Below are 23,458 nucleotides of genomic sequence, written 5' to 3' on the forward strand. Positions count from 1 at the left end.
TAATAGCCAGTATCTTTAGTAGCATTACCATTTTTGAGTATTAAGAGTTTTTCCAGTAATGACTGTCATAGTTCCCCAGGTACCTGCACCCTTCATGTTTTTCTTGAGTGGCTACATTTACGGCTCCATCTTCTAGCTATCACTTTTCTTAGGGTGGGATCTTGTAATCCACTCCCTCCAGATCAGGGACTTAGACTGCAGACTCCTGTGACTGTGACTACCACTGCTGCTCTGACTTTAGTTCAGCGCCTGCAATCCTGTTCTCTCCAGGGCAATGACAGGGTTAACCAGTGACCAGCCTGCTTTTATAAAACCCAGGACTATTCAGAACAAAAGCATTACAAATGAATCCTATCTTAAAAACAATAAACAGCTTATATGCAGATATTGGCTTACCAGACAGTCATCCATCTTCTACATGGAGACTCTGGTATGGCTAGAGTATTTTAGGCCCATTTCACAAGGTCTGTCTCTCTGTCACAGTTTTATGTCAGTTTTTGAATCATGTATGACTGACTCTTCTCCCCGGATCAGGGCTGTTTCTTCATATAGTTTGAAGTTTTTTGCCATGCCTTTTGAACTAGATCAAACCAGTATATATTCTTGCCTCCAGGGGTGAAACTTCCCCAGACTTGTTACCTGCACTACGAATTTGCATTACTCCTTACTCCCTTCTCCCTCCCATGACTTTGGGTCTTATAGAAAACGTTTTCATCTCCCCCATTCAGTCAGGAATACAATCACTAGCCCACAAAAATACATAAAACATTTATAAAGTTGATATGACAGTCTTTGACTATCTCATGCGTCTATACCATCTGTTGCATCTCACTACAATAGTTATTGAATATTCCATGCTTCCCAAAGCATTGCATTTGTCACAACGGGCATGGGAAATATTGTACAAATAATCTAGTTAAGCTCCAAATTATACCTTTGTGTAATTGCAGGTAGTGTAAAGGTTTTGGAAAATATGAAACTAGCAATTTGTCAGTGGTCCAATAGCTCCTGGGTGCTACAATAACAATACACCATATTATAGAGTGGAAGAGAATGTCACACACGTCCATTAAACCTCACAATACCCCGGTGAGGTGATAAGCTATCATTACCCTCATTTTATGGGTAGACTGAGGCAAAAACGGTAAAGTGACTTGTGTAAGACCACACAGCAAGTCAGTGGCAGAACCAGGAATAGAAACTGAGTGCTAGTTCAAAGGTCCTGGTAGACCATCTGCAACATTATTACAATGAACTGTTATTTGTACAATGGGTAATGCGTAGAGACTTCTGTCAGGACTGGGGTCCCATTGTGGTAGGTGCTGTACAAACTCATGGGAAGATATGGCCCTGAGGGAACTTATTATTTAAGAAGACTAGTGATTCATGGAAGGTGGGGGGGATGTATTCCATTATTATATACCTTGAAACAGAAAAGATGAGTAAAGATCACCTCAGCTTCATTCAGCTGCTCTCATTCCTATTCATCCTTGTAGATATCACAGAAGGACTGTGTCTGAAGAGAGATTTATGGCTGCAGAGGGGACCAGCCTTGTAGACTAGGATGGAGTTCCAGGCACAGGGGATGGTGTGAAAGAAGGCAAAAGGCTGGTTGTGGAAGAAGGGTGGTCAAAGCAAGCATCACTGCTGCAGCGGTAGGGATATGGGGCGATGGGAAAAGAAGCAAGAGCAGATAAGACCAGGGGCAAAGCTCTGACTGGCTTTGAATAATGAGGTTTCAATAAAACCAAACGATGACAAAACTCAGGTGGAGTATGCAATCTCTACTTATAAAATTTAAATCTTAATTTCAAGTGCAAATTGCTATCTGTAGGTTACCTGGAATATATATATGAATCCTAACTAGTTGGTCACACAACAGCATCATAGCCTGAGACCCACACCAGGGAGGGAAGAAGGAAGTTCCAGTAAATAGGGGCTTGCCTGGGATTCAGTAGACTTGGGTTCAATTCCGTACTCCACCAGAGACTTTCTGTGTGACTTAGTGTCTCTGTGCCTTAGTTTCCCATCAGTAAAATGGGGATAATAACACTGCCTTTCCTTTCAGGAGAGGTGGGAGAATAAATACATTACAGAGTGTAAGGCACTAAGTATCTGAGATAGGCTGTTTGGTTGCTTGTAGTTCTTTGCGGAGGTAGGTTCTAAATGCCCAAAGCAGTGGAAGTGACAATATCCAGATGTACAATAATTCATAATCAGCAACAAACCTCACCTCTGACTTGGGGAATGGAAGGTTTGTAGATGTCGCCTTTTCCTTTTGACTCCAACCATTCTACTACATGTGCTTGTGTTCACTAATGTTAGACTCAGGCTAGGAATTTGAGTTCAAGTTAATCAGTGTCCATCTTCATCCCCTCAGAACTGTCCGATTCATCAGCAATTACTGATTTGTCCACCTTTCCTGCTGTTATCACCTCAAGGAGAGGCCTCAATTAAAGCTTCTGCACTTTGAGGTAGCCCCTTTTTAGTGATACTGGGGAGATTTAGGAGAAAACATTAAGAAAGAGAGCAGCGTTTAAAGGAATACAGATGGACTGGTTCAAATGCAGTAATGGCAAAGAAAGGACAAATTGAAGTTAAACCTTACCTCTAGCATCCAGTTTGGGGGACAGTTCTTAAAAACAATATAATCTTTATCCTGAGTAAAGCTGGGTGATATAGTTTTGGTGAATAGAAGTGTTGAAAAATGTGTTTTTGGGGGGTTTGAAACAAAACTGATTTTTTTCCTATCGAAATGTTGAAACAAATTCTTTCAACATTTTGTTTAAAAAATGTCATTTTAAAATGTCATTTTGAGTCATCATTCAAAACATTTTACCTGACGTAAACAAAGTGATTTGGGCTTTTTCTTTGTTGCAATAAACCAAAAAAATCCATTTTGGTTCAAAATTCTTTTTTTTTTTCCCCCCCCCAATTCAGCTACTGAATAGAAAAATCCATTATTCACTTAGCTCTAATCCTGAGCCTATTGTAAATTTTATATAAAACTAACTGAAATGATTTTTTTGTCGAGGCTATAATCTGCTGATTGCTTCTTGACTTGAGTTAACATTGTTTAAAAATATGAGGGGAAAATTGTGTTCAGATAATACTGAGGGTCAAACAGGAACTGACAATAAAGAGCAAGTTTATGTAAGGCTCTTGTGCTGTCCTTTTAATGCAGTCTGTGATCCTTCCTTATGCAGCTTGTTGGCTCTGTTCATGTGATTGACCTTCTGCTTTCCCCAGCAAAGGTTGGTGATTGTTCTGTGTGCGTGTTGCAAATATTCAGGATGCTGTATCAGTAAGGACTGAAAATCTTTGTTTCTGGGTGAACCACTTTAGTATAGCTTGATTCCACTGCATGTATTCTCTTGTAAATATTGTTCTTGGGAAGTAAAAGCACATCTTCATTTGTTGTTTTTTCTTTAAATTTAAATAATGGGAAACAAAAATCAATGCAATTTATAATGTTACAGTAATGTAATAGTGGCTGCCCAGCAGGATGAAAAGGCTTTTGTTTCAGTAATAGCTTACGCTCAGAAAGTGTTAGTATCTAGATCAGAATCATAGAGCCTCTTGTATTTTAAACCTACTAAATAATTATTTTGCAGGTAAATATATTATTTCCTTTTCTGTGCAGAACAAGTTACTGAGAAGAAACTCCAAGTTTGTGCAGAAATCAGTTGTGTGTGGCATTATGCATGAGATGCTTTTGTGTTGTAAGGGATCCTTGATTGGGCCTCTTAAGAACATCTGATTTGTCTATTGCCTGATGTACATTCATATCCACTGCTCTTGAGATGAAAGGACAGTTAAATACAAATGGGTTGAAATTTGATTAGCCTCTCTGTTTAATGAATGTTACAAAGATCTAGTTTATCATTTCCTTCTTCTCAAAATGCTTCCCCAGCCTGTCTGGTATTTTTGGTCTTAATAGTTACCCTTCTACTGTTTGTGACATGTCTGGTGTTTCATTCATTGCAGTGAACATTCTCAGTGAGCAATAAACTGACTGAGAAGAAGTCATTAAATGGCTTTCACTAAATTGAAGGGAAAAAGGGATATTTTCTCTTTGGGAATAAAGAATTGTCTTCTCATACAGCCACATTTCCATTCTAGCCTTAATCTCACTAAAGGAAGTTCTGCTAGTTTGCAGCTTTTCTGGACAGTGAGCTTTGGAGTTTCTTAACTAGAGCGGCAAAGTGCAAAATGTCTTGCAGCATTACACTGTTACTATCAAATGAATGGCTATATGTGCTTAGTCCACTCCATCCAAATGAACAAAAGGAAGTATTTCTTCACACAGTGCACAGTCAACCTGTGGAACTCCTTGCCAGAGGATGTTGTGAAGGCCAAGACTATAACAAGATTAAAAAAAAAACTAGATAAGTTCATGGAGGATAGGTCCATCTTTGGCTATTAGTCAGGATAGGCAGGGATTGCTGTTTGCCAGAGGCTGGGAATGGCCGAGGGGATGGATCACTTGATTATTACCTGTTCTATTCATTCCCTCTGAAGCAACTGGTATTGGCCACTGTTGGAAGACAGGTTACTGGGCTAGATGGACCGTTGGTCTGACCCAGTATGGCTGTTCTAATGTTCTTATCAAGCCAGGGTAATAATGGAATATGCAGGGGTCTACCATCCATCTCAGGGCCAGAGATTGAGAATACTCTATAAACTGGAGTAGCTGCTGTTGCACCTGTTTTGTGGTATCTATGACCCTTCCCTGCCCTGCCTCCCCCCTCCTCATGGAGCCAGTGTGGAGACCTTTCCCATGATGTGTAGGATTGCACAAGCCCTCCCATGTGTCCACTTTCCCTATGCAGGGCATTAGTAGTGCAGAGGGTGTTGCACTGGCTTTCTGCATCTGGGATGAATTTAACTGCGCAGTTATGTATAGCTGTTTGTTAATACTTCATGCTCTTTGCTGCACTAATTGATTCCTTTGTTTGTTCATAGGCCTTTGAAAGATACATACTTTTATTTTTTTCCACATCACCGTAATATATGTGTGTGTGTGTGGTGTGTATAACTATATTTTACTTGCAAGTTGCAAGCTTCTAGCTGCAAAATAAACAAACATCCCTGAGGAATTTGGGATCTAGACTCCTGTAAATGGAATAAAGAGAAACTCTAATATCTTGGAATAATATACTTCTGTGAAGACGCAGTGTGAGAAAATCTACTTCAAACTATTCTGCTAATTTATATTATGACTTCTGATGGTATATCAGTAAATATCTCTTAAAATCTTAAGCATAGCTTTATTTATAAAAACATGTTAGGAATGAAATGAAAATGAATACTTGGTAAGATAACATATTCATGACCTTTGAGTTACATATTACCTGTGTTACTCTGTGACAGTGTGCTGAGAGACAGTGGCTGACCCAGCACTCAGATCACTTAAGCCAGTGGTTCCCAACCGGTGGGCCAAAAGTGGCCTGCAAGGGCTTTCAGAATGACCCGCGCTCCCCTCCCGCTGGCTGCAGAAGGGAGCCGCTGCTGCCTGAGGACCCAGGCGGAGCGCGTTGCCATGGGGCTGAAAGATGGTGCAAGCTCCTTGCTGAAGCCAAGGGGACAGGAGATCAGTGCTCCCCTCCCCTTGGTTGTAACAGGGAGCACGGCAAAGTGCTCCACCTGGGTCCCTGCTGGAGCCACACGGAGGGGAGCACTGATCCTCTGTCCCCCTGGCTGCAGAAGGGAGCCAGTTCCTAGGGACCCAGGTAGAGCACACGGTTCCCTGCTGCTGCCAGGGGAATGGGAGATCTTCCTTGCTGAACTCCTTCTGTCTGGCTACAGTGGGGCAGAGGAGGGCTGCTGGCAGAGACTGGTGGCCCTTCAGGGTTATAAAAATCATATTTGTGGCCCTCGAGCCAAAAAGGTTGGGAACCACTGACTTAAGCATTAACTAGCTCCACCAGGAAAGGCCTAATGGAGGAGGAGAGAACTTTATTGCTTAAGCAGAGTGGGGGATTGATGAGCTAAGCAGCTAATTATCCCACCAACTGGGGAGGCTAGTTAAAAACACAAGAAGGAAGAGCAAAGGCAAAGGTTAGCAGAGCCCACAGAAAGAAAGGTCTCAGGGTGGTGAGATCTCTTTTGCTTCCTCTCCCTGGAGAAGAGGCTGAGGATTAGGGAAAGCTGTAAATAGACTTGCTGCACAGGATTGTGATGGTTTGGTGAGGGTAATAAATAAAATTCACAGAGGTGATAAACCAATCAAAAGGCATCCGGGACTGTTTGTGAGGGATCTCAGGACAGGAGAGGAGTCTGCCCTGTTACAAGTTGATATGGGTTTATTTTTTCGATTGGATGCTGTAAAAGTTTATAGCCATGGTCCCTATATTGGGGTAAAACTCTGAAAACAGAAAAATGTTTTATTTCTCTGGAAGAGAAATCCTATAGATACCAATCCTGCAATTGAGCTGTGTAGCACTTGAGAGCATATGTATGTTAACTCAATCACTAAGCTGATTTTAAAACGTTAAGTTTTATGAGGACACATAATAATTTCCCATTCTTTCCAAGTGCAGTAACTTTCACATTAGTAAAGAAAATATCTCATTAAAGGTGTTGGGGGGGGGGGAAAGGTTTCTGTTAACACTTGCTTCTTGTGACGATTCCAGGGTTTTGAGCAATACGGCTGAATTGCTAGGGTACAGCTCAGTATTATTATTTATATGACAGAAACTTAGAGAGGGGGGCCCTCTTGTACTGGCACTGTACAGATCATGGTAAAATATAGTCCTGGCCCTGAAAAGTTTAAACTTTGAGTGCATGGTGGGGTTATTCCTACAGGACAGGACCATGGCTAGAGGGCACTGCTTTCCAGCAATACCTGGTTAGCAGACAGCCCCTTTACACCAGAGCCACATAGGTGTGCTATAGAGAAGTGTTGGAGATATTCGGTGCAGTGGAAGGTTGGGGCCCCAGAACTCCGAACTGCTTTCAGTGTTGGGAGTTTGTTCCATAACCAGATCTTTCATGTGGGATCCTTTCTGAATAATATAAAGGTTTCTTCTGAGCTCCAGTGCACGTATTATTAATGCTCCTAGCAATAGCTGCCACTATCATGACCCCTGCTTTTTCACTTGAAGGAATACATTTGTTTCAATTGATTCTTTTAATAAAAACATGGTAGGCTTTGCGATATTACCTATGGTCCAGGTTGGGGTCGGTGGGTGGGGAGTGTCTGTTCATTCCTCCATTCAGTAGTTCTCCCTCATGTCAATAGTTCCTATGCATGGACAGTTGTGGTAATTTTGAATGTGTTAATAGGGAGCATACGCTTGGTTTTGGAAGAGCATGAAATAATTTGCCTGTAACCTATGCGGGCTGGGGAGCAGATTGTTCCACATCTGACTAGTGTGGTGTACTTAAACCTTCCTCTGAAACATCTTGTCTGGCCAGTCAAAGGCAGGATACTGAACTAGTTGGACCTAGGATCTGATCCAGCATGGCAATTCCTGTATTCCTATATACCAAAGCATGAGTATATATACAAAGCCCTGGCTGGGATGATTTAGCTGAGGTTAGTCCTGCTTTGAGCAGGGTGTTGGACTAGATTACCTCCTGAGGTCCCTTCCAACTCTAATTCTATGATTTATGATTCTATGAGTGCAATGAGATGTTCAGATGATCATATCTGCTTCAGAGAGAGAGAATGTAGACCCTTTAGGTAGACATAATTGTGTTATGTGCTATAGTTACTTTTGATAGGGTTTTCATGCCTTGTTTTTATCTTTCTAGATTTGTATCATTCCCAAAGGCTTGGTCTTGTCATCTGTTTCTATTGAACTTTGCTACCCTGAGATATACTTGAAAGCATGATTTCTTGCCTTATTGAGGGAGAAGATGGTTTTGTGACTCAAGCACAGGATTGGAAATCATGTTGTTGGCTGTGCTGTGGATTATGTGAGTGACAGCTGTTTCCCTATCTTTAAAAATGGGATAATAAATGTTCACAAAGTGCATTGAGGACCTTGAAGGGAAGACCCTATGGGCTTGATGCAAAGCCTATTGAAGTCACTGGGAATCTTTCCATTGCCTTCAATGGGTACTGAATCGGGCCTTGCATAGGTGCAAAATATTATTACTGCTCACAGTGATTAAGATGGTTAATGTTCCTCATATGGTGTCTGTATAGAATTCTTTATAGCCTTATCTTATGGGAAGCCACCATACTCCATGAGTCTTCATTTATGAATTAATAATAAATGATAAATAATACTTGACCTCAGATTGATTTACAGAGGTTATTACACACCATTAACCCCATTATACAGATAAGGGGAACTGAGACAGAGAGTTTATGACCTTCCCAGGGACATGCTGAGTAAGGGGCAAAGCTGAGTAGAGAAACCAGGGGTCCTGTCTCAGTCTCATTGTCGAATCACTTAGACCTCTTTTACACTTTAATGATCAGGTCCCTCAACTTCACTGCACTCTTCTCATTTGTATATAGTATGGTCAACTTGTGTAAATTGATGTAGCTCACCTTCATTTGCTCAGCTAACTCTGGTCTATTATCCTCTTCAGAAGTATAGCACCACTTAAGTGAAGTCCTGCAGTGTTGGGACTGATGTAGTTAAGCTCCACAGTGAATAGATTGAGGCACTGATTGTTAATGAATCTTCACTTGGTTGACGTTGTGAATTAAAAATGAGGCTTTCCTGAAACTGTCTTATTGGGCAATTCAGGGTATTCTTACTCATTATTATTTATAAATGATTATCTATTAAGCACTAACTGTGTGTTCTGTACGGTACAAAACTCCAGGGATGACACTGTTTTTGCTCCAAGGAGCTCAGCGTCAAACTAGACAGGCAGAACAGCTCAGACATATAAATGCTTTGGATGACCGGAGGATGAACTCAAGGGAGCTACACCAATTTAAATACTGGTGGTGAGGCTGCATTTCTTCCTTAGACGTTAATAGGCTTTGGGAAGAAGTGGCCATTTTGAAAGGTATTTGAATGAAGTGTGCCCCTCTAAACCAACATGCTTGGAAAGCGGGGTCCTTGAAGTAAAATAACCCTATCCATAAATGTAGCTTGGCTGGTGTTGCTGTGTAACTCACTGGCAGTTCTGCCTCATTCTGGTTATGACTCTGTGAATGGGGACAACTCCTTTTTGCTAGGTATTTATAGAGTGCTTGTGACAGGGTGAGGAGGACTGGCACATCACTACCAATCTATCTCTTCTGTACATTTGGAACACTTTGAGTTGCCGATAAACTCACAGGCTTTCATGAGAGACACCCATGTATTCAGAGCTCTGTTTTAATGTACTCAGTTTAGTATGAGAGGGAGCGCTAGTCTGATAGTTAAATCATAGAATTGGGAGTCATTCTGAACTTTACAACCAATTCATTCTGTCACTCACTTTGGCCAGTCAGTCAACCTCTCTGTGCTTCTGTTTGTACATCTGAAAAGCAGGTATATAAAATGTACCTACCTTAAAAGGGTGATCTGAGACATAATTAACTTGCGTCTATAAAATGAATTGAGATCCTTAGATGAAAGGAGCTATATTAATGCATTATCTTTTGTCTCGACATTGATATGTTGATTTTCTTGCACTGGCATCTAATGTTTCTTTTGGTGATTGTTTTTTTAGATGCCTTATTGAGTTTAGATTTTACTTTTGCAGTTAACCCCCTTCGTTAATAAAGGGAAATATTTTTAATTAAAAACACAGTGAAAAATTAAATTTTCTGTGGTACTTTATTCCTCTCATCCCCAGGTTTTTTCAAAGAGCTTTTCTTTATTTCTGTTTGTTTGTAGGATATCCCGGTGGTGTCCCTATTAGAGAGAGGTGCAAATTAACTGTGTGGTGTTGGAAGCTCGCTTACCAAAGATAAGCTCCCTAACCTTGTAGATTTTTGAGTCTGAAATAGAACTGAGATCAGCTGCCTGAGGGGCATGTCATAGAAAAGAGCTGGAGTACTGCTGAGCTGCTAATTTGGTCCAGGGTTGTTGCACAGATGAAAAGGATTTGGTTATGCTACCTCACAGTCTATCAGATGGATGTGTTAGGTAGCTGCATTCAGATACTTCATTATAAATGAGAAAAAGGTACCCCATGTCATCTGTTTTTATAATTAATCAGATCAGGAGGAAGCAAGTGTTGTACTGTTTTTAAGGGCAGGGTTGCTTTATTTCTGGCTATTGTAATTTGGAATTAGTTCATTATTTTAGACTAATTCTTGGCTGGGAAGAATACATACAGCCTTGTATGATTGGTAGGTAATATAATATACTTTTTTCTGTCCATAGAGGCTTTATTCAGTTGGCTTTTGAGATTGCCTCTGAGAAACTGTGTTGTCTGATTTCTCCTTGATTGGTGTTTAAGATACATTAATAAAATGGCAGTATAAGGAAGTTTACTTTGATTTTCTTGTAAACAGGGAACATCAGTTTCCTGGCTTCTCAGTTTATTTTACATGATATCGAAATGTACACTGGTGGAATAAATAAAGGCTCACGGGTAATGGATTCCTAATGTAATGCACTAATGTTTGTGTAAATTAAAAATAGAGATAAAAGTTTGTGTTGAAACTATTAAAATTACCTCAGGTAAAAATCATATTGAATTTGGCAAAAGAATATAAAAACAGATACTCTTGATATTTTTTTCCTTACGGTGTTTAGCTAGTTGTAGCAATTAGTTTGGTAGTGAAAAAACACAAGTTGCTAAACATCAGACTTCCAGTGAAAACTCCACCAGCAAATATGGCTGCTGCCTGAGAGTTGCTAAGATAGTCCATGATTCAGGGAAGCAACCTCGTGTTGGATAGAACTTGAGCACGTCCTGAAACTGATGTCTGTGCTTACGTCCACTGAAATCAAACTTAAAATTAAGCATGTGTTTCAGTGCTGTCTTGAATTGGGGTTGTCTGCTGTAGGCTGCAGAAAGAGTTAGCAAGGGGCTGTCTTAGGTATGTTAGCTGGAGAACATATTAAGGCCTTTCTGTCCCATCCACACCCCACAGAGACAGAAGGTGTCAATGATACTGACAGTACGGTACTATTTAAAAAAAAAAGAGAGAAGACAAAAATCATCTCTAGTCACATCATTCAGGGATTCTCCTAGAATACAGCGTGAGAGGCAGTAACTAAGGAAATAAGATTTGCTTGTCATTTTATGCAGGTCTCCTCTTCTCTCTCTCTCAATCTCTTCTTTTATATATGAAACAGAGGGTGGTAATGTAGGGACATAGGACAGGAAGGGACCTCCTTGGTCATCTAGACAATTCCTTTGCTAACACAGGGAACTCTGTTATATTTATCAAGCTCCATCTTAAAACTAGCTGTTTGTCCCCAATACTCCTATTGGAAGGCTGTTCCAGAACTTCAATCCTCTGGTGGTTAGAAATCTTCTAACTTCTAACATGAGTTCGAATTTCTAACAGCTTCCTGAAATCCATTCACAACCCTCAGGTGGAGAACTCATCAATTAAATGCTTGTCCTTCTCATACAAGCATGACTCCAGCTCATAATGGTCATTGTGACCTTGTTAGAGTGGTGGTACAAAGCTGCCCTCTTATGTCCCCGTACTGGCAACCTGCATGGGGGGTAGCAGTGAGGGAGGGGAAGAAGGCTCCACAGAAACATTTGCATAAGTGGATGAGAGAGGATGGAATCGCTCTAATGTGCTGGCCAGACCATGCTGTTCCAGAGAAAAAGCTGACACAATTTACTCCCACCTCAAAACAGCTGTGAAAATGGAGGGATATTGTGACTTTGTGAGTCATAATTTTCCTTACAGTTTGTCTCTGGGGCGGCGTAACACCATGCTGCTCCTAGCACTGCACTCATGGCCAAGTCACAACTTAGCCCTTTGGTTGTTGTTAAATATTCTTACTACACTAGCAAAAGCTAATAATACTTTCAGTGCCATGCATGCATATGATGTAATATAATTACTATCTAGAAATAATTCATCATACACAGACCTGTAAAGATAAACTAATAGTATGTCTATTTAAATACAAGTGAAGTCTGCATGAAAAACTACCTGTAATAATACTTAGCTCTTATATAGCACTTTTTATCAGCATATCTCAAAGCAGATTAGTATCACTGTTCCCATTTTACAGAAGGGAAAACTGAGGTACAGAGAAATAAGTAATTTGCCCTTGGTCAATCCACAGGTCAGTGGCAGCGCTGGGAATAGAATCCAGGTCTCCTGAATATGAGTCCCATGCTCTATCCACTTAGCCACACTTCTCTGAAGGGAAACCAAAATATTAGGCTGTCCTGCTGTCTGAAGTGTCTCGCAAGCATGAGTGCCAACCTCAGGGCAGACTGTCCAGGAACAGGGCCCAAACCCCAAATTGGTTGTGTTCGATAATTAGATTTCACTAACCAAGTAATAAGTATAAACTCCTAAAGCACTATAACAGCCTTAACATGGAGTCACAGACAGTCCCCTTAAGGCACTCTGCTCTGTCTTACCACTTTAGGCAAGCATGACTCTGTGATAGATGGTCACTTTACACCAAAGATGACAGAATATTGAGGTTACTCCCAGTTCCGAAGGACTAGTCACTTACCCTAGGTCAAGTTGCACCTTAAATCTCTCACCAGAGACTATGCTTGTAGCCAGTCCTGTAACAAACTAATTAATGGTTTATTAACTGAGAAAAATAAATGCAAGTTATTTACAAGGTTAAAGTAGTAACACACAAACACAAATGAATTAGTCAGGTTTCAGAAGTTAATAGCAACTTCTATAGTAAGCAGACTCTGTATATTCTTTAGGTGTAACCCAGGCAAAACAGCTGGGGACTCCTTGCATATGCTTAGAAATTCTCGCCCCTCAGAGTCCAAGCAGCACAGGAATAAGAAGTTCTCCTTAGCAGACATTTTTATTCCTTTCCCCCAGCGTTCAAACTGTGATGGGACAAGGGCTTGGGCACGTACCCTCTTCGCGGCTGTGGGAGCAGCAATCAACAAAGTCTTTGTTCCACAGTGGCCTATTTGGATTCAGTAGTCCTTCCTGAGGGGCAGGAGATAACACCTTCGGTAGGAATCCAGCATTTTGCATTAGGTGAATTATTTTTCCTATTTGGTGAGTTATATTGTTCAGAACGAACAATTTACAGTTATAGCACAAACACTTAAGTATTACCTTTTTAGCATGGGATATAGAGATTATAAGTGAGATTTAATGCATGCGGCAATTTACAAGCACTTCATAAAGTCCAAACACTATACACATTGATATAAGTCCAATACCTATCTTAACAATACTACACACAGGTGAGACTGACCGATTTATTTAGCTATGCATTTGCCAGTGTTCAGTGAGGCCCAAGGGCCTTGGCATGAATTGGCACCTGGTCTGCCAGAACCACATAGGCAACCTCCTAAGGTGTCCCCAAGTGCTGAAGTTCTGCTTCATTTCATTGTAAGACTGCCTCCGAGGAGCAAATTTGCCAATACCTCTGAGAGCTTGCTTAAAGACTTTTCACTATATAGAAATAGCAAATGATACCATAATACTATCCTGGTTTAAGGGATATGCATGTGGACCAGTGCCAAATCCATATAAAATTATGGGTTAAAGCAAGAGGTTGGTAGAAAATGCCCTAGAACATGCAGTTTTTCCTTCTCAATTTGTCATCAAAACGGTTACAGAATAGAGATTACCAAATCAATACAGTCTAAAATGAGAGAAAATCGATAGAAAACTGTAGTGGACTAGAACAAAGCTATCAATTTACAGTATCCTGTGCAGAGAACTCTCATCCAAGTCTTCTTTTATTGATGAAAAATAATACAAAAATGGCTATTTTGTGCCAGATTAATTGTGTTTTACTTGGCTGACCTGCATGGCCTTAAACCTTGCCACATTAAATTTGCTGGTCCAGCACTGCTAACTTTTCCTCTTATTAGTGCTGCATTGTAGCCAAGGTTTTGTCAAAGAGGTTTGTAACTGGGTCATCAGATCTTATCCAAACTAGAATCTGGCATATAATGTATCACTCTAGGAAAATTCTTCAGCCAACCAATCAAAAGTCAAGAAAAAAAATTGTTATTTTTATAGGAATTAGTTAGAACATGGTCACAAATTGTTTGCCTCTTTGCTCACCAGCATTTATAAAAATATCATTACTGTTTTCTCTGTTTTCAGATAAAAACAGCAGAGCTAACATTTGAAAATTAACTCTTCTTTCCTGATGATGTTATACAGGTTATTGAAAAAATATTCAGAGTAACATTGGGATATTGCATAGCGTACTACAAAGGTATGACATAGAGCAGATCTTAATGGTTCCAGACTATCTTCTGTTGTCTATTGAATTGGTACATTGAATTTTCAGAAATGATTATCTGCTATGTGGCTTTAAACATGGAATGAAGTATCTCTGAAAATATTATTCTGGCCTGTACTTTGACTATTTTTTTCCACTGTAAAATTTTCATTTACTTTTTTTATATCGGGTTTGAACTTTGAATATGTTCATATTGATATATTGTTGAGACTGTCACCTTTGCTCCTCTAGTGTTCCTCATTAATCCACTTCCTCCATGAATGCTTTCACCCATGCTGACAGTTCTGTGTTTCAAGCTTTGCAAAGCCACTGTTTAATCCTCCTTTGTATCTCTCCTTGTGACTAACTTCTGCTGTGATGCTTACAGAACACTGCCAGGTGACACAGGGCAGGTGGTGAGTTTCATTGTGTGCATGTCTAGTCTCCATGAAAGCATACTTGCGTTATTGTTACCTCATCCTCCCACCCATTGATTTCTCATCCACCTGTTGTGGTCTTGTCATTAACCTAGACTATAAGCTATTGGGGATACAAGCTGCCTTTGAACTACATGTTTGGTTTGTACAGTGCTTAGTATAATGGAGCCTCTATGTGAGATGCCACCACAATACAAATAATAACACAGAAAGGGAGAGCAGGAGTAAAAGTAAAGTACATAATAATGCGTTGTCTAATTTTGTAAGTCCAGGAAATTAGACAGATGCTACTGAAGATCTCTAAACTTGTCCCTATTTTAAAATGCTCCCTAAAAGCTCAAACCTGCTCCCAGCAAAGACAATTGAAAAACTCCCACTAAGTTCTGTGGAGCAGAACCACTAGACATCAGCTAAAGTCACTTAATCCTATGCTCCAGTCACTGACTTGTTGCAGGGTGATTTGCATTTCATAAGAATTAATTTTTTTGCCGTGAAGAAAGCACACAAGGACCATTTTTTAATCTTTAATTCCAGAGTTAGGAAGAAAAGACTGATGAAACCCCTAGAAAATTTGTTCAGAAAGTGCAAGCTTTTGAGGAGCTCTGCAATTCCCCTCCCAGGTATATAGCTGTGTATATTATTCTTCCTCTTGGTAATGCATGATTAGCAAGGCGGTGGGCAAACCCTCACTACTCCCATGCATCTATTTATTTTTTCTAAAGCATCCATTACCATGGCATCCCTCACATTCAGTTTAAAGACAACAAATCTAACTAATAGGAGACACACAGAGTGAACAATCCACTAAGCTTATACACAGTCCATACCTGGCTTCATGTAATGGGAAAGTGCACCTGGTTATATTGCATCAATCACATGACCGGAAGCAGGAAGTTCAGGTGTTTCAGCCGGCCGAGAAAGCTCCAGTTGCACCGATAGTTTAAACAGAGCTTTGGTGGGCCTGCCCACCCGTTGCTACGCCCTGGTCTGGGAGAATAAAAAATCCATCTCTTTGCTTTTGTAATTTCAAATGCAGCTTTTATAATATTGCAGAAAAGCACACACAAGGAGAATAGTTCTTTTGTCATTTTTGTGGCTTCCTTGAGCACAGAGTCCTGAAATAGCAATGCTAAACTGATTTTCCTTGCCTTTTTTTTTTTTCCCTTACAAGGACTTAACCACTAAAAAGCAAAGATGCGATTTTCACAGGGGCAAAGAAGATTAAAACCTAAAAGGGAGTAGCATATTTAGAACAGATATGCGTATGTTAACAATCAAGAAGAGGATATTAAGACAAGATTTTCAAAAGTGACTAGTGATTTTTCGATGCTTCAATTTTTGGGAGCCTAACCTGAGACTCCTTAAAGGGACCTGAGTTTCAGAAACTTGAAAGCAAGTTAGAATGGGGATTAGAATGGAAACTGTTGTGTTGTCTTAAATATAGTGGCCACTTTCATTCTTGCTTTAAATGTAACTGTCCATTGCCGTGAACCTCCTCATGGCAGTATGTTGTCTTCCTGCTATGGGGCCTGATCCAGAGTGCTGAAGTCCATGATGGGGCAGGGTGTCTTTCCAGTGGCTTCAGTGAGCGCTGTGTTGGAACCTTAGGGCACAACTACACAGCAAAGTAAAACCCACTTGGGCTTAGACCATGAGGCTGTTTCATTGCTGTGTGGACTTCTGGGTGGGAGGGTCCCAGAGCTCGGGCTCCAGCCGAAGCCCAAAAGTCTCCACAGCAATGAAACAGCCCTGCAGCCCGAGCCCCGCGAGCCTGAGTCGGCTGGCATGGACCAGCTGCGGGTTTTTCTTTGCTGTGTAGACATACCCTGAGTTTCCCAAAGAGCACCACATTTGGCTCTCTCCTTGAAGTATAAGGGAAGGAAGTGCAAGTGAAGATCAACACATTTCCCTTAGGACAAACTTACTCTCTGAACTCATGTGGCCTGTTAGAGCAGTCACCTCTGCAAAATCAGTTTATTTTGCAGAGCAGATAGGTTCTGACAGAGGCTGTCCAATTGGTCGTCTTTAGGGTTGTTGACAGTCTTAGTTATCCAGACTTTCCGTAGCCAGTGAAGATGATTTAGGGCCCAATTCAACATCCACTAAAATAAACAGAAAGACTTCCATTGTCACTGGGCCTTAGTACCTTGAATTCCTTGGCTTGCTTGAGGGATGAAGTGCTTTTCATACTCAACTGTCCACTCACCTAATTAGGATTAAAGCAGCTTCCCCCATTGGCTGCTGGCAACATGATACTATATTGAAATCGTGTATCATATCAGCAGTAGCCAGTGGGGAAGGTGGTTCCAATATAGCTTTGCTAAATATAGTACACTGAATATTGAGGTTTGTCCCATAGTCTATATCTATTTCTCCAAATCTGAGATACAAAAAAGGTGGCTGCAGTTCATATTTTCAGACTAAATGGGCTGGTTTAAATACTAGCGCATAGAACTGATCCAGATCAGAAATCTCCACTTTATCCTTTTCTCGCTTTCATGCTATTGTTTGAATCACTAAATGTAGAGTATACTTTTTAAAAATGCCCAAATGACTTAGGAGCCTACGTCCTATTTTCAAAAGTGGTGAGTGCATGAGGAGCCTTGGTCTCATTGAAAATCAATGGAACTTATGTTCTTGAGCACCTGCTTCACTTTTGAAAATTAGGCATATGTGCTTTTGAAAAAGTTACTTGGAATCTGCATATAAACTTCCCATGAAATTGTAGGTTATGCTTCTAGCCACTCAAGGGATAATAGGATCTTCAATGGGCATACTGGTGAATGTTACTCTTCTCTACCATGGCATCACATTATGTTGGGGGTGGATGTTTTAAAAAGAAATTATTTTTCCGAAAAGATTATCCTCATTATTATTATTTTATTTATTATAGCATCTATCATAGTTTGATTCTTGATGCTATATCTGCTGTAGAAGAGCTGAAAATCAAATATGGCTGATACTGACCATTAAACTGAAGGGGGGTGGGTGGATTTCTCACAAGTAAAGTGAGAGAAAACAGAAATACCTAATTAGGAGGTAATCGGTTTTTAAATCACATTAAGTTTCTATATCACTTTTTCATTTCTATACTGGTGAAGTTGTCAAGTTACAGGGTATGCATTTGGGACATCTGTTTTAAAAAACTTTGGAAAAGGAAAATGTATAGGTATTTGTTGGGGCAATAAGGAAGTTGGAAGAGTTCTGAATTTATTCCATCATCCAGATAGATGTAGCATTTGGAGGCTGCATGTTCAATTAGCTTTGAATCTGACAAGCCTTTTTTAATGTTACAGTACTTTAAAAATACATTGGTAGCCAGAGCAGCACATAAAGTAGCAGTAAGACTTGCAGTTTCATAAAGAGAAGGGGGATGGAATCAAATACGACATACACCCCCTTAAGCAATAGAATGCTATTAATTGATCCATCAACCTGCATTAAGTCTTATGACATAAATCTTTTGGTTTTCTCTTGCACAGCAAGTCTGACATGCACATTGTTTTGAGAGGAGTGCAGAGAAGCAACAGCAAAATGTTTTCGTATATTAAAAGCAACATTTGCAATAATGAATCATGGTGTTGGTGTTAATAACCATCAGGTACAATTGGGTTTTTTAAGTATATTATTGTGGCTGAAAAACCATTCAGAAATACACAGTAAGGCATGATATATGGCTTCACTGTTTATGTATTGTTGCAAGACAGAGTCGGTTTTTTCCTGATGAATGAAGGCACTGTTTCATTCATTTTTGTGCATGGTATGTAAAGATATTTCTTACATAAAAGTTCCTGGAGATATGCATTAGGAATGCACTAGGACTAAGGGAATGCAGTGGATTCAGAGGTGACATTTTGTTTGTGCAAGGCCTCAGTTTGCAGTCAGGCTGGCAGTGAGCCAGTGGGAGAATAGCTTTTTATTCATTTATGTTGAGTTCATGCTCAGAGTGCCATGCCAGGGGTAATTATAATGAAGTCTCTTTATTTGAGGACTTCAAATGTAGAAACTCTAAGTACTTGAGGGACCTTTTGTATATTGCAGCTGAGTTTAAACAAACGCTGCAAGGCTTTTTCCAGCCTTTCCCCCCCTTTACTTACTGCTAGCTTCTTCTAGATATCCTTATTACTACAGGGATCAGAAATTACGTTGCCGCCAATTCTCTCTCCAGCAACAGGTGACATGCTTCAGGTGAGCCTCTTCCCGATCATTGAGGTTATGTAAGCAGAAAGAGAGCTGGGGCCTGTCTGAAATCTTTCCCCTGGCATTGTTGGGCTAAACCTGCAATAACTCTGATGTTGTTTGAAAAGTCTGGACCTACCATTCAAATCCATTTAATTGTGCCATAAAGATCTGGCATGCTGTACTGCATATATGCTGTATGCTTATAAAACCTGTCTGAATGAAATGTTTCCACTTGCTTTGATGCAATCCTTCTTTCATAGCTTCATTTCTTTTTTATGTTCAATACTGCATGTTGGCCGCTGTTCAGGGGGCAAAAATGAACGGGAAACATAAAGGAAGACAATCAGACCTGTGCTAGCAAATTAGTTTTATGTGAAAGCTACCAAAAACGAATCTATGAATTCTAGATTTGATCTCTAGCTAAGCTATTTTACTGTTGTTCATACAGATCACTGTTCAGATACATTGTAACTGAAATATAAATTTCATTTTAAATTGGGTAATAAAATGTATTGCCTGGGAAAGCAGTTAAGTCAAATGTAGCAGTCATGGTATGCTAAGCAACAATGCAAATACAGTTGAGAATAGTTGCATTGTTGCCAGCCAATTTTTGTATAATAGTTATAATGGGGAATTTTGGTCTTGACACTTGGCTTTTCTTTGATGATAGAGGATCTATACTAGAACATCTTAGGTTTTTGTAAATGGGTAGGAGTCCCAGCCCACTCTACATGTAGCACAAGCATCCTAGTTGAACCACGGCCTAGGTTGGCTCTTATTCTTAATGTATGTAACGAAGTCCTGATAAACCTTAGCTGCCTCCTGAGCTGTGTTTCTAGGATTTGGCCTTGTCTCTGTCCTTCCCTTTAGTTCTCTCTTGCTTGAGAGAGTCTGACTCCTGAGTTGGATTGAATGAGGGCCACCAAGTTTGGCTGTTAGGGTAAGCTTAGCAGGTTAGCTCTGCACACCCAAGCAAAATCTTAATGCCTGTAATACTGTTTAGCATTATGACCGTGTTGGATTAAGTAAGAGGGGAGAGATGAACTGTGGAGACAGTTTTCAGTTACCTTTATTTAAATACATGTTTGCTTGATAATTAGCATATAATGGCATTTCATTGTGATATTTCTTAAAAATAGAGATTTGGACAAACTTGGGGGAAAAAAAGAGGAGAGCTTACATAAATGGCATATGTCATAAAGAGCTATTGTTCCACATTGTAAAGTCCATAGATTCTACAGTGGGTCTTCAGCTTGTTTGTAGCTTTTGGGGGCAGAATTCAGACCTGCAAGTCACTAACTCAGGGACCTATTCCTGATTCTGTGCAGCATGCTAGCTTTGCTCTGCTTCTGCAACTACACACAGTGTGCGGAATAGAGCTGGGAGGGAAATCAGTTTCCTGCCCCACAAAATTTTTTGAGATTTTAAAAGTTTTTCCCATTCTGCATTGGGACGAACCTGAGACCTTTTGAAATTTTTTGTGAAAAACCAGAGTCACTGAGCAGCTGCTTACCTGGGGAGTCATCTAGCTTCAAATCTGCGATCTAGTTTCAAGTGGGTCTCCCACATCCCAGGTGAGTTCCCCAGCCACCAAGGCATTGGCTGTGCTGAGGTAGGTCTCATTGTCTTTCCTGTTCGAGCTGTTCCATTTTTGCAAGTAATTAATTGCGCTAGAAAGAGAATGACTATACAGACAAGTGATTAGGGCATTCACCTGGGAGACCAGGTTCAAGTCCATGGTCTGCCTGACTTGAACCTGGTTCTCTCACATCCCAGGTAAGTGCCCGAACCACTAGACTATTGGCTATGCTGGGTTGACTTTTTCTCTTTCTGGTTTTGACCGGATACCACCCTGATAAAAATTTCATCCACATTTTTATGTGAGAAGTTTTGGTTTCAATGAATTTGTATGTTCTAACAGAAAAACTGTGTTGTCAAAGAAATCCTCACCAGCTCTAGTGAGGAGAGACTTCTCTCCCGCAAAGCTTTAGGATCTTTGAATCTAGACATATTTTAAACTCAAACAAAACCTAAAGATAAATGTGTGGTGCAATAGAGTTTTAGTTTGGCTGGATCTTGGCCAAACATTTCAGCTGGCTGTTGGGGCTGAGTTGCTTGATTCTTGAGTTGCTTAGCTTCCATTTCTTCTTGTGGCGTTACAGCAGTGTTTGCCTTCTGCTGGATCCTAGCATGGCAGACAGTCAAGTGGGTAAGAAGTTTAAAGGGAGCACTAGTTTCTCATGCACCTTTTTGTGGATAGAGTAATTATTTTCTTCAGTAATGCCTTGCGGCCCCAATTGAAATTGAGTCCCCATTGTGCTATGTGCTGTACATTCCCTTTGGGGTGGAGGAGAGGAGGGATTGAGGGTTATTCTCCCCTGGGAGAATGCTCACCAATTGGAGCATTCTAATGGCAAAAATGTACTCTTGTTGAAGTATACCTCTGAGTCAGGGCTAAGAGTTTTCAGACGTTATCCAGTGTGGGGGGATCCCCATCCGCTCTTAAAAAAAAATTGAAACATGGTTTTGCTGAATGGAGAAGTGTAACCTCACTGAGACCAGCATGTCCAGTATGTGAACTTCACTTTCCCTGTGAAACCAGTACTCCTCCCAGCAGGGCAAACTGCATGAGCCTAGAACACTGGTGCTCTTGTTTAATAATACCAAGGTGGTTCATTAGCCCAGCCTGCATATAAGCACAGATGCAGTTCTCTGTACACAAGCTGCCAAGAGCCCCTTCTTGTGTTTGTTGTTCTCTTTTCATGTATTTGCTCTAAAATCTGAGGACTTCATGCTCCTGCATTCTGCCCTGCGTCTCATCCCAAGGGGTGGCGAGATGAAGCAATCTTTGCAGATGAATTGGACCTAACAGCTGTTCCAGGACAAAGTGCACCAAAAGACAACCACTTAAAAAAGGGGGACTGGAAGGTTAAAAGCACATGTAGGATAAAAGCAAGCTAGTATTACTTAAAGGTCCCTGGAGGGCAGGTGAGAATAAAAGAAGAAATACATTAGAGAGCATACTCACGTATAGTGTAACTATTAGGGGTAAGGTTCAGGTGGCTGTGATATTCTGATATCAGTCATAAGGCAACATGGAGTGATACAAAAATCTTGACTGGAATCCCAAAACGTGGCAGGCTATGGACCCATTAGGCCAAGTTCTCTGCTGAAGTAAACTGGGACATTGAAGTCAATGCAGCTGTGCCAGTTCGCAACAGCAGAAAATTTATCCCTTATGCCATAGTGTTGTTTATCTTCTGGCCAGTGTCATTAGGCTAATGATATATGAGAGAACTATTATATGTTTCAAATATGCATGTCAATAACTGACACTGACTTCCTATTGAGGGTGCTTAACCTGGCAGGATTAGGCCCATCATGCATTGTAGCAAGGCTTTAACATTGGCATGCAGAACAGATTTTTGAATACTGTTGTTATTAATATCTTTTGTTTATAGATCTTTATATATAATTTTTTATAAAAAAACCCCCTGCAAGTTGTGCCCTTGTGATAAGATCACAGGTTTGTGTAGACTAGCTGTTCCCTTCATCCTAACCTCGTTTTTCTGCTCTCTCTCCATTTGTTATATCCACTTGTGCCATCTTGTCTGAGTTTATACAGTACGATTTTGGAGCAGGGAATGTGTCTTCTGATGTGTTTGTACAGTAGGACTCTGATCTGATTGGTGCCTCTGGGCACTTCTGCACTGTTGCCAGCTCCCATGATTTTATTTTGAGTCTCGCAATGTATGGTCTTTTTCTTAAAGACACAGATCCTAGATCAGGGGAATATTGAATCTCCACTTACTTTTTTTTTTTTTTTTTAAATGAAAGTTTCTAGCCCATGGCTAGAGCATTGTTGCCAAGTTAAATTTGAAAACATGAAATCTTAAAAGGCTTAAAAAGTAAGTAGAAGGTGAAGAAAATGAGCGCAATATTTTGCTTAAAAATCATGGGACTTTCAATTAACAGTCTCATTATTTTTTGCAGCCTGACTTAGGAGTTTTGAACGCTTGCAATTTAAAATATTGCTACTATGATTTAAAAATGAATAGTGACTAGATCCTGCCACTCTTAAACAGATGGAATAATACCTTGCTTCTTGAATATTCCTATTGATCTGAGAAGGGTACTACTCAAGGCAAGTAAGGGTAACAGAATCTGGCACAAAATATACATATTTTTATTGAATTAAACTTTTATTTATAGTCAAGAATAATATACTGTCACCCTCTTGTGTATGCCAGTTGATTCAGGTGTTTGTTTATTAACTTGTTCCTTTAAGTAGTTTGATGACACGACAGAGGTCTGCAACCAAAGCCTCTGTATTTTTGACATAACTGAGAAAGTATAGCTTTAGGCACCAAAACAAAAGCAAGTTTTAAATTATTACCCAATCTCATGCGTTTCTTATTGGAATTATGCATTTAACTTTGCATTTTTGTTCACTTACCACCCTACATATTTTAGAGACGTACTGTATAATATTGTTAATCGCTGTGCTGGTTGATGTGAAATTTTCTGACACAGTATATTAAAAAAACATAGCGGAGAATTAGACATGAG

General features: G+C 40.2%; 1 protein-coding gene across 7 annotated transcripts in view; it reads left to right on the forward strand.

Annotated features, from left to right (window-relative positions):
- Positions 1-23,458, forward strand: part of SERGEF (secretion regulating guanine nucleotide exchange factor) — a 240,714-nt gene that overhangs the window by 62,218 nt on the left and 155,038 nt on the right. For 2 of the 7 annotated variants that reach the window (XR_010918443.1, XM_067540658.1), the window contains exon 11: positions 1,497-1,747. The exons of 4 other annotated variants lie outside the window; for them this stretch is intronic. The gene's annotated coding sequence lies outside the window, so the exon portion shown is untranslated. Of the gene's footprint in view, positions 1-1,496; positions 1,748-3,206; positions 3,255-3,643; positions 3,704-23,458 lie in introns of those variants that run through there. One more of the 7 variants, XR_010918442.1, reaches the window with a different exon arrangement.

Source organism: Emydura macquarii, unplaced genomic scaffold, assembly GCF_026122565.2.
Source record: "Emydura macquarii macquarii isolate MOO-44397 ecotype Brisbane River unplaced genomic scaffold, CSIRO-AGI_Emac_v2 contig_587, whole genome shotgun sequence".
In the NCBI taxonomy this organism is placed as follows: domain Eukaryota; kingdom Metazoa; phylum Chordata; order Testudines; family Chelidae; genus Emydura; species Emydura macquarii.